Here is a 13729-nt window from a genome sequence, read left to right on the forward strand (position 1 = left end):
ACCTACCCAAATTTCAGCAACTAGCTCAAATTAGATGCCTGTAATCCCTCTTTAGTCAATAGGAGTGAGATAGGCACAGTAATACTGGTTCCTGCTGGCAATGCTTATGACTTTCCATTAGCTACACAAGAAGACTCCCTACTAGTTTAAAATAGGTACTTTACCTTTCAACAGTTAGAATTAGATAACAAAGTAACAATGCAAAAGTCATGAGTCTCTGGCATTCTTTCCATGTATATTCATTTTACTGTATCTGAGGCTTATCCTTAGAAAAGATGTTAGTGCTTCCCTCTCAAAAAAAAAAAAAAAAAAAAAAAAAAAAAAAAAAAAAAAAAAGAGGCTTTTACTGTGGAGGTCGCCCAAAAAATTCTCTAATTCTCTCCCCAGACTGATATCATGGCAGACTTCTCTCCACTGAGCAGACACTGACAATGTGAAGTGTCATCCAAAAGTGACGGACAGTCAGTCAAAATCTTGGCCAGTATAAGAAATACCTACCTGCTTAAATAACTGCACTTGCTGTCCCAAATTCAGTCATGCTTGCTAGCATAATATTTTCTATCCACTTTTTGACATATGCTAAAGCCATCTACTCTCAGCTGGGAAGACAATAAGGAACAACTTCTTAATATGCTTCCAGGCTGTCTAGAGAAGCTTCTCCATCTGAAGCTTCACCTTTTTCAGAGAAATTTCAAGCAAGTAAACTTACAGTCTGTGCCCTGATACAGCAAGAAGTGACAACAAATCATCTGAGTGGCAGAAAACAAAGTTGAGGACCAGCAACTTCTGAAACTTCTCTCTGCTAAAACTTGGCACTTCAAGTCCAATTGAGGCAGTGAAGAATGAAGCAGTCTTATGTAAGATACCTTCACCAATGCTTTCCTTTATTTGATTTTAGTTGGGAATGCAGTAGAAGCTCTCATAGCTTACTGCAACAGATCCAGGAGCTGGGTGCAAAGCCCCATATTCTTGTATTAGTTCTAAAAGGCATAAATGTACATGCTTAATCTCCACTTCAGTCCTAATCTACTCCATCCAAAATCAACAGTTTTACTCTCTAACGTAGCTGAATCCAGGGCACATTAAAATGCTGGCATGGTTATAAGACCATTTTTAAATCACTGTAGAGATATCTTATCAAAAACTCACCGGAGAAAAACAGTCTCTGTCAAAGAAAGTGGCTAGATTTGTCAGCACATAAAATACAAAAATACCACAGCATAACAATTGTAAACAAGATGTCCCAAAACCCTGACAGTATCTATCCCAGCAGACAGTGGTCATGTCTACATCAACAATCAGGGCAGCACTGCAGAGCAGACTGTAGAGTGAAAGAGTTTCTCCTGAGAACTTGACCTTCATACCACATTCATTTTAGGGAGAGTTATTTTGTCTTAACTTTAGTTGTGTCCCAAGGATCCAACAGCTATCAGTGACATGAACAGAGAGGGGCACTCCTTCCAGTTTCATTTCATTTGAAAGGAAAACAGTTTTAAAGAAAACACACTGACACTATTTCATAGTGTGCACCTCTTCTACTTGTCCACATTTCCTGCAAAATTCACTCATAATCCCACACGAAATACAGATATATGTGCATCCAGTCCCTCATCCCTACAGTTATAAGCTTCAGATGAGAGGAAATGAAAGCAAATGTGCCCAACATTTAGGTTACAAAAAAAAACCCAAAGGTTACAAAAAACAAAAAAAGGACATTCCTTTCTATTTGTAAATACTTCTACAAATAATTTTTTTTCTTATAGAAGCTGTACAGGTAATCCTATTCTTTTGTCTCATTTGTCATCCACTAAATATGAAAAGAAATGTTAACGAATCTAAAAATTATAACATAAATTATCTTTAATCAGAACAATTATTCCCACAAGAACTTATTTTTTCTTCTTTTTTTTTTAAATATTCAATGGGCAGTTAGGAAGTAGTAAAATAACACAAGTACAAGAGAAAAAAAATGGAAATTAAAATACAACCCCACCTTTCTTAATCTTAAAATATTTCTGAATCCTCCTAATTTTGGAATCATCAACTGAGTATCATTGCACAGCCTTAGATCTCTCTCCTTAAGGCCTTGGCTGACTTTTATCTCCTCTGAATCTGACTGCAGCTTAATTGCAAAAAATACACAACAGCAGCAAACTTCAGAGATGATTAGACAAAGTTATTGTGCAGAGTCACACACAACTATTTGAAAGGAGCTTGTGGCAAGGTGGGGAGGAGAAGTTTCTTTTTCCAAGTAACAAGCGATAGTGCAAGAGGAAATGGCCGCAAGTTGTGCCAGGAGAGGTTTAGATTGGACATTAAGGGAAATGTCTTCACCTAAAGGATTGTGAAATATTGGAACAGGCTGCCAGGGGAAATGAGAGAGTCACCATACCTAAAGGTATTTAAAAAACTTGCAGATGTGATACTTGCCACATGTGGCACTTGGACAAAGTTTAGTGGTGGACTTGGCAGTAATGGGTTAACAGTTGGACTTGATGACCTTGGCAGCCTTTTCCAACATAAACGATTCTAGAATCCTGTGAAATAGATGTGACAAATGGTAGAAGGGAAAATAATAGAAGTGATCTCCAGAATCACAGTTAGGCTGGAAAATGCTTGAGAACATTGACCCCCAACCTATGACCCAGTACCTGTCACCTAGACTATGGCACTGCGTGCCACATCAGTCTTTCTTTGAACACCTCCAGGGATGGTGACTCCACCACCACCACTCTGGGCAGCCCATTCCAATGTCTAATCACCCTTTCTGTGAAGAAATTATCCCTGATGTCCAAGCTAAACCTCCCCTGGGGCAACTTAAGACTGTGTCTCTTGTCCTGTTTCTGGTTGCTTAGGAGAAGAGGCCGACCCCCACCTGGCTATACCCTCTTTCAGGGAGCTGCAGAGTGATAAGGTCCCCCCTAAGCCTTCTTTTCTTCAGGCTAAACACCCCCAGCTTCCTCAGCTCATAAGACATACCCTCCAGACCTTTCCTCAGCTTCATTGCCTTTCTCTGGACATGCTTCGGCACCTCAATATCCTTCCTGAATTAAGGGATCCAGAACTGGGTATAAGGATTCAAGGTGTGGCCTCACCAGTGCCAAGTACTGTGGGATGATCACTTCCCTGGTCCTGCTGACCACTCTATTGCTGGTACAGGCCAGGATGCCACTGGCCTTGTTGGCCACCTGGGCACACTGCTGGCTTTTATTCACCCAGCTATTGACCAGCATTCCCAGGTTGTTTCCTGCTGGGCACCTTTCCAACCACTCTGCCCACAGCCTGTAGTACTGCATGGGTTTATTGTGGCCAAAGTGCGGGACCCAGCACTTGGTCTTGTTGATGCTGTTGGTCTTGGTCCACCCATAGCCTGTCCCATTCCCCCCAAATTCACCTGTCCTCCTTCTCCTGCAGGGCCTACATTGTTTCTATGCTCACATTGCATTTTCTAGGAGAAATAAAGTACTGGTTGTCCAAACAACCTCATTCACCTCATAATTCTAATTGGTTTAGAAGACATCATCCATTCTGTGCACTGAGAGACAGAAACTCTTTTTTTTTAAATAAGTGAAAAGATATGATTTGTTGACAGTATCACAGTGCACCTATCCAGGAGATGAATGTTAGATAAGAATAACATTGGATTTTCTAACTTTTGAGTACTTAACAATCATTACATTAAGGACAAAAAAAAGTAAAAACTCTAAGTGGAAAGAACAATCAATTACAATTTCTCTGTTTATCTGTAATAACCCTTATTCTCATGAATCAGTATTACCAATTTTAACCGTGATTCTTCAGAGCTGTCTGATGTGGCTTTAATGCAATTTATTCCTGTTTTCTTGACACAGTCCTGACACTGCATCAGTGGTTCTCCCACTCTCTGCAGAAGTCATGGTAATGAATTAGCAATATGCTCTGCCAGCACTCTAGCAGCAGAACATCTAGGGGTTTGGAGGGGAAAAAGAAAGTGGGAAAAAAAGGGTTAAATATTCTCCTTGTGGCATGAATCCTTGTACACATGGCAAACCATGAGGACAGTAGTGCATCTCTTGATAGATGTGGGTGTGGAATGAGTTGGTGACCTGCGTCTGGACTAGCCTGTTGGCTGCAGTCATGAGAACATCTGCTGTGCCAGGGCTGAGGACCTCTCATCTATCCTATGGCCTGCACAGGCAGAGGCAGCAGCCCAGGCATAACCTCCAGCTCCCATCAGGGCCACCATACCAGCTGGGGACAGCTACTAGCAGGGCACAGCAGCACCTCTGTCCTGAAGGCAGCTGGTCATTTTCTGGTCTCTGAAAGTATGGATCCATTATTAGGGTCAGGGAAAGCCAATGTTTCTCTCTCTTCCTTGAAGCTGAGATTTAAAACTGTCTTGTGTAAATCCAACATGAAGGTGTAAAGTCCAGTAAGCCTTAATAAGAGATCTTCTGTAAGGATGCCAAGAATGGCTCTTTTAAAAGTAGAATCTTCATCTTGTGACCTCACTTTAAGTCCACTCCAAAGGGTCAATGTAAGTAATTTCAGCAAAGTTTGGCTGAGTGCTGAGTGCTGCAATGAACAAGAAGCCTGCCAAGCATGTGAGACTCCTGCTCAGAAACCGACACTTGGCAGGTGTTTTCAAACTGTGCTCCCTAGACTGTCTGTGAGGAGTAACCACAGGTGGTTCAGGGAGTTGTTTTCACACACCCAGTGCACAGCAGAAACAAGGAGGTGGTCCTGCTTCCTAAGAAAGTTTTAATTGTCAGTCTCCAAGCACAGTTCCTTTGTATTCCTGCCAGAGCTCTCATGTACGCCTGTGCTTGCTTGCGTTGCTGCATAGGAAATGAAGGCTGTTAATGAGTCTCTCCTTTTGTCAGGTATTTGTTTGCTATACTTTCAAGTGTGATCAAATTTACCAATGACACAGAAATGGGAGGTTTTTAAGCATGCTGCACAGTAACCCGAAGGTAGTAAAGCACCAGAAGCTACAGGCAGTTGGGGAAAAATGGTGGTGCTGATGAATACAGAAACCCAAGCTCTAGGAAAGACAACAGTGGGCTTGGTTGCACAATGGGGTAAAAAAGCAAGCACCCAAAAGCACTGCAGTAATATTTTATTGAGATGTTGATATTCATCTCACTTTAATTTCTTTTGTCTAGTCAAATCTATGTCCTCTGTCCTCATCTAGTCAAAATCTGTCGTCTAAAAAGGACAGAAATCAGACAGGCCATAGTCAGGTAGTTTCCACAACAATAGTTCCATTTGAAGAAGTGCAAACACCACAACAAAGTTTAAGAAGCAAGTTCTAGCTATTGTCTCAATGAAAGCACAGGATGTGTAATGGAATAAGCAGATTGATGCCTATATCTGAAAGTAAATTCATACCACATGTGTGCTGCAAACAGTACACTGTGATTTTACTTCTGTGGACCAAAGGATCAGGTCCTAAATCTACTACAATAACTTTCTTTATGGAGAGTTTCCAGAACTTTGTAGAGTTGCTGCTGGGTTTCAGGCTTAGCTGATTTTGGTATTCACTAGGCTAGATAACAGTTGCTTTTGCCAGCAGTTGGAAACAAGTGACAAAAATATATTTTCCTGTGTCATATTTTTTTGCCTTCACCAGAGCAGCACATACTAAAAAAGTACACAAAGCCCTCCCATCTTTCATTTCCAATGCATTCTCAGTTCTTTTCTTTAGCTCCTTTATGGAGTACCTTCTCAAATGGCTTTGTCCTATCCAGTTCTGCTTTTGTCAGATTCATCTTACAGCCTCAGTTTTTATCATTTTTTTCCCTTGCTTTAATTACTTCCAGTTCATTTTTTTCCTATGTCTTATCAATTTAAAGAGAAAATACAAGAGTTATATGTACCATTTTTTCAGCAGGTGAGATTTTATGGAGCAATTCCCCATTCTTATCAAGATTGTGTTTATTATTTCTAGGTTCTGTTTTTGCAAGCTGATCTTTATTGAGAGGCTGATCTCAGAAAACTTGGAGATTGTGATGGTTTTAGATGCTGTAACATACAGTTGTTTTTTTAGTTTCATCTATAATCAAACTTTTTACATTTTTAACAGGTGTTTAAAACCTCGAAGTCCTCATAGCTACCAGAGTGGATCCTCAGTTATTGACCCCATTTTAATCTTTCTTGATTCCTATACTGGGGTAGAGTTTCAGCTTTGAGGTCAGATACCAAAGGGATATCATCAATAAAAGACCTGCAGATGCACAACCCACATGTTTCAGTGCACAAATTCAAGGCCCTTGGTTCTCCGTGTGCTGTTCAGAAATCAAGAATTCAGTGTTTCTAAGTGTTGTATATAAAAATGAAAGTTGAGGGAAGGGAGAGTAAGCTTTTGACAGAAGGTAGAGCTTAAAAACATACAGAAAAGTTCATCTAGATGTGACTGCTGAAATCGAGGCAGGAGATGACAAACAAAGTGATTAGGATAGGAGAGATAACAGATGAGTTCTGCCCTTGACATTAATTGTCTGTGTTATCTGAACCCCAGTTTGACAGCAGCTTGGAGTGCAGGCTCATCCAGGGAACAGCAGTCATTGAGGAGGCATTCTTTTTCAGAAAACTGTTATTTGAACTTAAGTCTTTTCAAATAACATAGAAAGTTTAATCCTAATTATGATTTGGCCCACCAAAATCCTACATTACTTAGGCAGATGTACTTCTCTGTTTAGCCATTGAACTCTTATTGCCTAAATAGCTTTCCATATTACCTCAGCTATTTCCTCTTCTTCTTCCTGGTCTTATTCCTGCTACATTACATATGTTTCCCTGCTGCATTCTCCAGCAACTGACTGAACTGTGTCAGTCAGATGTTGAGGATCTTACATACTGGTACTGTTTTAAACATTAGAACAATGTACAAAACTGCACCTCAAGAACAGGAATAGATTCATTTCAGTTACACAAATTTCTACATTAATTTAACAGTAAGAAAAATTAACACCATGAACAACTCTGGGTGTCATTGTCAATTCATCCTTGTGTGATTTGCTAACAAAAAAAAAAAATCCAACCCAACCCAAAACCCCCAATAATTCCCATCCCATCTCAGTGGAAACGTCTCCTCAAAAATTTAGTTGCCAATCTATTGTCAGTCAGTTCACCAATGGTAAAATTCCATTTCTTAATCCTCCTATCATACAAGACCACAAGGTACTGAAAGAAACCTGGCACAACATTAAATGGAATTCAACACCCAATTTTTGGATAGTCCAAAATTTTGTTTTACATATTAATGGATAACTGCCAAACTGCAGGCATCCAGCATCATTGACTCAATAACCTGCTGGAAAAATATCCCCCATGTGGATGACCATCTGCACCCACACAGCTGAGGCGTTAAATTATTTCATCACCATCGCTGTCAAAATTTTAACTTCTTGACCTTCACAAAAAATCCTGTGGCATCCCACCTAAAATCAGTCTTTCTTTTTTTTTTTTTTGAAAATGCTACAGCTGAAGCACCATGATAGCTAAAAACATCTCATTAGACTGACAAATTTTCCTCCTTGTCCAGTATTTGCACTTCAAGTAGGTAGGGGAAGAACAGAAGGGAAATCATTCAGAAAGATAACTTGAGCTTCTTCGCTCCACCAAGGGACTTTTTGCAAATAAAGATTCCCACCTGCTGCTCTCCACACTATCCATAGCTGATAGCATCATATTTGTTGGTTTGCATTTATACATTACCATCACTTTTCCTAGCTTACCTGACTGTCTTTCCTGTACAAACATATCTTTTATTCCGTCTCCTTCATTTTTTTTTTTCTTCTTTTCCTTTTTCTGAATATCTTCCCCAAAACAGAGATTTAGTTCATTGGCCAAGGTCAGACAAGCCTTTGCCTTGGGAATTACTTTTTGCTCAACACTTTCTTTAAAGCAGCATATTCAAGCAGGATACAAATTTCACTTCCTGCACAGTTTTAAACTGTTGATCTTTCTAGCACTATTCGCAGCAAAATCTTTCACCATTTCACATCTTGGCTTTTTCAGTCCTGTCTTTTCTGATCTTAATGACTGCAAACATGTTCCTCAGCTGTAATATATTCAGTATGCTGCTATTCAGATTTTCTTGCTCGTTAATAACTACATAAATGTCACCTTTTTCTTCCCTCCTCAGATTCTCCTTCACCTTCTTAACATCTAAAGCCTTACATGAGCTTAAGGTTTGTCAAATGAGTTCCATCCTCCCTATTTTTTATAACTTCTATAAAGTTGGCCTCTGATTTTACTCTGCCAGCAACAGAAGCTTTCACAGACCAATCACCCTCTTACTGAAACAATTTATGTCTTTCTCCTGCATAACTTTTTCTCTCAGGTAACAAAGGACGCAGGCAGATTATTAAATTCTTTCCCATTCCTCCTCTAGACCTAGTTTCAAATCTAACTTTGTAGCCCTGGGGCCTAATAAACCTGGTGCTCCTCACTCGTGAATTCTCCCTCTTCCTTTCCATACTTCCTCACTTCAATGAAGCCCCTTATTCCTGCCTTCTCTATCCAGCTCCACACTCCAATTAGAAGGAAATCTCTAACAACACCTGCCAACCCTGGCTTATCACAGTCACTCTTTTGTGCTTTATCTCATCTGCATATTTTGTTTATTTAGTGTCTCTTGAGGCATCACTCCCCTGGAACCTTTTATTTATGTATCTGCATTAGCACTTAGCAACAAGAGCACTAATGTTAAATTTTTTTATCATTGCAAAACAGGTGAAATAGATCAGCTGCTCTATAGAAATCTTGGCTCCTACAATCAATGGAGACAACCAATATGTTCAGAGGCATTTTTGTCACTGATCTCAGATGGCTGAAATAAATATGAAGTTATCTTATTTCAAGGTAGTTCACTTCTGTAACGATGGACCCATTGTTTGTGTTCTCATAAATTAAAGCAGTAACAAGATTTTATTTTATTCCATCACCCTAAATTTCCATCCACTTGTATCTATATAGTCTATATAGGATTAAAATTTGGCATACCAGGTCTGTATGCAATAGTAATTTTTTTACAAGAAGTGGAGGTTCAGAAACCCCAGCAAACCAAACCTGACTTGTCACCATATTTATTAGATCTGTATCCAAAATAGAACATGTCTTTCTCTCAAGTTGCTGGTATTTATTCTTATAATCAATAATTTTAATTATCTATAAAAAATTGAGGTTTTGGTACTTGTCCAGAATTCAGAAATTTGATCTTAATACTTATAAATTTCACTACAGAATTGTTAATCCTTTCTAGCAAGTGCTACATAACTAATAAGTGCTTATTAGAGGTCTCACAGACAGAGGTAGGAGTAGAAATCAGTTCTCAACTTCATTTTTACAAGATATTCATTTGGATGTAATATTTTTATGAAGACTTACTCAGTTTGACTTTTCCAGCTTTTGAAAATACATGCAGAAGTATACATCTCAAGCAGCATGTGAATAATATCAATATTACTAGGCACTGTGCTCTTGCAAATAACAGAGTCTCCCAAATTGACCCGAAATATCATGTAACACCAACCTAATCAACAAACTGGTTGGGTCAAATAGGACAAACTTATCCCGAGCAAGCCTGAAGACCAGTAGAAACAAATACACGAGCTCTGTGATGGTACCATTGCCCCCAAATTTACCAAAAAAACATCTGTAAATGCTCAGGTAGTTAGATTCCATTCTGAAATCTTTGGAATTACCCAGCTAGGGAACCTGCTTGTGTACTTTAGCTTTCTTGCAAATACCTACTGTACCTATAACCATGAAATATATATGACATGCCATTATCATCAGTCTGAAGTTTTGTTTCCTTGGTCACCTAATGCAGGCTATTGTTTCTATTCCCTCATTATATTAAGTTGCATATTTCTAATTCTTCCCCAAACAAATTTAGTTTCACGATTAAACTAATTTTGTTTCATGATTAAATGTATCTTGGCTGCGAGCCTGAAATTCACTTTCCATGAACACTTGAAAGAACAAAATTTAACTTGCATGAATTTTCATAAAAAGGCTGTGTGGAGAGATTGGAACATAAGCAAAAAGGGAATTTTATGCAAACCTTTCAGAGATGATTGGGGAAAGCATTTCTATTTGCCCTGCTTGATTGTTAATATGTATTTCTCTCTCAGTGTGTTTCTCAAGATTTTTTGTAGTTGTTGCATTTATATTACTTAATAAATAAACAATAGCTACAATAACAATGTGTGTAATGCAGCAGCTACAATGGAGCATGAACTATATATATTATGTGCAAAAAAAAGCATTTAAAATGTTTTGATTTACAAAGTCAAGCACTTACATTAGGAAGCGACTGATTTAAAGTGGTGGAAAGGAAATTTTATCCTACTTGGCAGTCTGAACATGCATAGGAATAGTTTTAAACTATGTGATCATATAAAATCCTTCCTCCACAGAAGTATTATCACCTGTGAACCAGGATCTCAGGTTTGGCAGTGATAAACTTAGGAATTTGCAGAAGTGGCATGTGATTCTGCTGATCATATAGATTTTATGTATATATGCCACATTCCAAGTAATAATCTCTAAAGACCTTATTCTTTAAAAAACCTGCAGATTGAGAGCTTTCCTTGTGCACTGCGGTACGTTTCAGGTGAGAGATTCTACTCTCATTTGTCCTGTTTTGTAGCTCAGAACTATGGGATTGAGCACTGGTCACAAGAAAAACTTGAAGACTGTTGCATGAAGAGGATATGACACATCCGTACAACGAAGTATTTTTTTCACATATTGTTAAGTCACTTTATAGAAAAGCAGTTATTATTACTCTGCTATTGCCATCAAATCATGCAACAATTACTGACAGAATACAATATTATTATTCATTTTCCCTGTGCGGCAGTAGACTGAACAACAAAAAGCTATCAACAGTTCAAGGGACAGAGTTTTTCACAGATTTCAGTAGCCATCCAGTATCTGAACCTGTCTTTCCAGGCAGGTGGTTACATGACCCAGTACACTGACCAGCTTCATACAAAGGAAGCTTTATGATCAAGGTATGCTGTTTACTCTCAAAATACCTCTGTGCTCCTGACTCTCACAGGAATGTTTTCTGAGGCTTAGCAAAATTTCAGAGCCAAAAATTTTCAAAAAGGCTGTTGCTGACTTTTTTGAGAAGGAATTGATCTTTAGTTTACAACACATACATGTGTTCACTTGGGGATCCAAAATTGGCTTCCCTAAAAACAAAGGATCACCCAAAAAAACATCCCTACATTACTTCTGAACAATAGTAGATTTATTTGATGTTTCCACATGCAAAATAGAGCAAAACTAACTTCCAATTATGATTGACACAATTATGATTCTTACATCCACATAACTCACAGATTTTGAGGTACAAAGGTAAATAGACAATGTAGTTTTGCTCATCAATTTTTTATTATAAAATTACTGCTAATTAATAATAATGGTAATTACTAATATTTTACTGATCTTCTGATCGAGATATAGAGATTTTTTAATTCAGTCTTCCTAAATAAGAGATTCCATAGGATTAAAAAAATATTAAAATATGAAATGCATAAATAAAGAACAGTCCAATACAAATCAAGCATACAAAAGTTGGGTTATACAGTGAGATAAAAACTTATTAAGTGGACAATACACAAAGAAAAATAAATGCAAGGAGGTGGAATACCTAACAGCAGAAGTAGAGGATATTTAAGGTTGTTATTAGGAAATAAGAAAATTAAACTAATTAGAGAGAACTGTGATTTAAGAAGGTTTTTGTTCACCTACAGGTAAGAACATCTATGCAAATCCTTTTTCGTGATCAGAAAAAATGCTACTGGACCATTCCTTTACTTTTTTTTAATCTACACTGCCTCTCACACCCAAAATCCACTATTCATTTGACTTCCAAATTACTTACCCCAACTAATCTTATCTAAGCAGTTTGCATTACTTGCTAATAGATACTAAACTTCTAATAATGTTCTTGTATTATTCTCTTTGTAATGGTTATCATAGAATGAGAATCTGCAGTTACTGCAATACTTACTACTCTCTGATGAAATGAAAAGGTTAAAACAGCAGTCTGCAGGTCGCAGTGATACTTCTTGTATTGACAGCATTTTTTACCCACTTCCACATGTTACCTAAGCTTAAAAAACCCCAGGAAATATATAATTGAGATGGTTACAAGGCCCTTAAGTGCACTGATTATGTATATAAAGAAATATGTATAAAATTATGTATAAAATACAAATAATACATATATAATGTAAATTATATATATATAAAATGTAATGTAATTTTTTTATAGATCATGAACAGGCTGTGAGGGCAAGAGAAGTAGCAGGGTATATGTTCAGAACAGTAAAAGGTGACATCATACACCATACATAGTTTTCAGAGCAACCAATTCTGTTTTTAACCAGAAGGCTTAGAATTTATCTTGCCTAAAAAACAAGCACCTTTTCCAGTGCCTGTTACAGCACTGTCAGCCTTTAAGCGACATGAGTTTGTGCCTAGAAGTCTGATCTAAAGCCAATGAAGTGAATTTTCCAGGTGTCTTAACCAGCTTAAAATGACAACTCTAAGTCACAATAGAGTTCATAATCTAACAGAAAAGTAAATTTTAAAATAACACACTTGTTCCAGTAACACGTGTTTATCAATGGACCAACCTGTAATACAGAGAAGACAAATCCTATTAAACTTAGTGGGTGAGTGAAAGAGATCAGTTTATGTTTCTTCCCTGAATCCAAATTATTCTCACAGCTCAAGAAGAGTCAGTGTTGATAATGCCCTAGCAACCTCTAGCACCAACAGATATGACCTCAGGTGTAGTGATAAGAATATATAATTCTGCATTCCCTGAACTTGTCTGTGCCTGTTGGAGAGTGCTGATGCTCTGGGAGCTTGGTGCCACCTTGAAAAATAGGAAGCTTAAAATTTAGAAGAGATTCAAAATATGTCAGGTCACACAATAATAACAAAGCACTAATGGTAAATTAGGAGTTTAAGATGTATTTTGAATTACTGAGAAGGAAAACTTTCAAGAAAGAAACCATTATTTCAAAGTTTAACATGGATGACATATTGAGAATAAAAATTACATATTTGATTTCTTAATTTGTTCATGTTATTACATATTCTGAAACTATTATACTGATTAGAAAATATAATAAATAAACTTTTCTTTTTTTTCTGCAAGAGAATAATTCCATGGCTCTGGAGTCAAAAGCAAGACTTCCAGTTGATTTCAGAAGAACATGAGCTGTTATCCTACATGGGAGCATTCAGGATATGCCTGCAGATATCACAGGCCACCTTCCACAGCCACCTCCCAGCAGATGACAACTATATCAAATTCCCAACCAAATACTACATCATGATGCAGCAGGCAGAAGAACAATTATCATTTCTCATTTAGAAACAATAACTCTTTAAGTTGTACATATTTAGCTATTTTTAATTAAAATCAATTACAGTTTAAATACATGTTTATTCTTTCTCTAGGGAAGGCAATCTCAACTGTAATCTAGAGTCTAGATGGGAAACAGTAAGATGGAGAATGCCCATTTTATTTTAAATAATCCCTCATATATAAATTATTTCCCCCTACAGAGCAATTAGAATAGCAGCTGAATATTTTTCTTTCCAGACCAAGGACAGCAGGGAGCAGACAAGGCAAAAAATTATTTCTGTTTTGTTAAGGGCATCCTTATTTAAATCCTGAAACGCTATTACATTTCAAAAATACGTTTTTTCC

Source organism: Molothrus aeneus, chromosome 1 (genome assembly GCF_037042795.1).
Source record: "Molothrus aeneus isolate 106 chromosome 1, BPBGC_Maene_1.0, whole genome shotgun sequence".
NCBI classification, from domain to species: Eukaryota; Metazoa; Chordata; class Aves; order Passeriformes; family Icteridae; genus Molothrus; species Molothrus aeneus.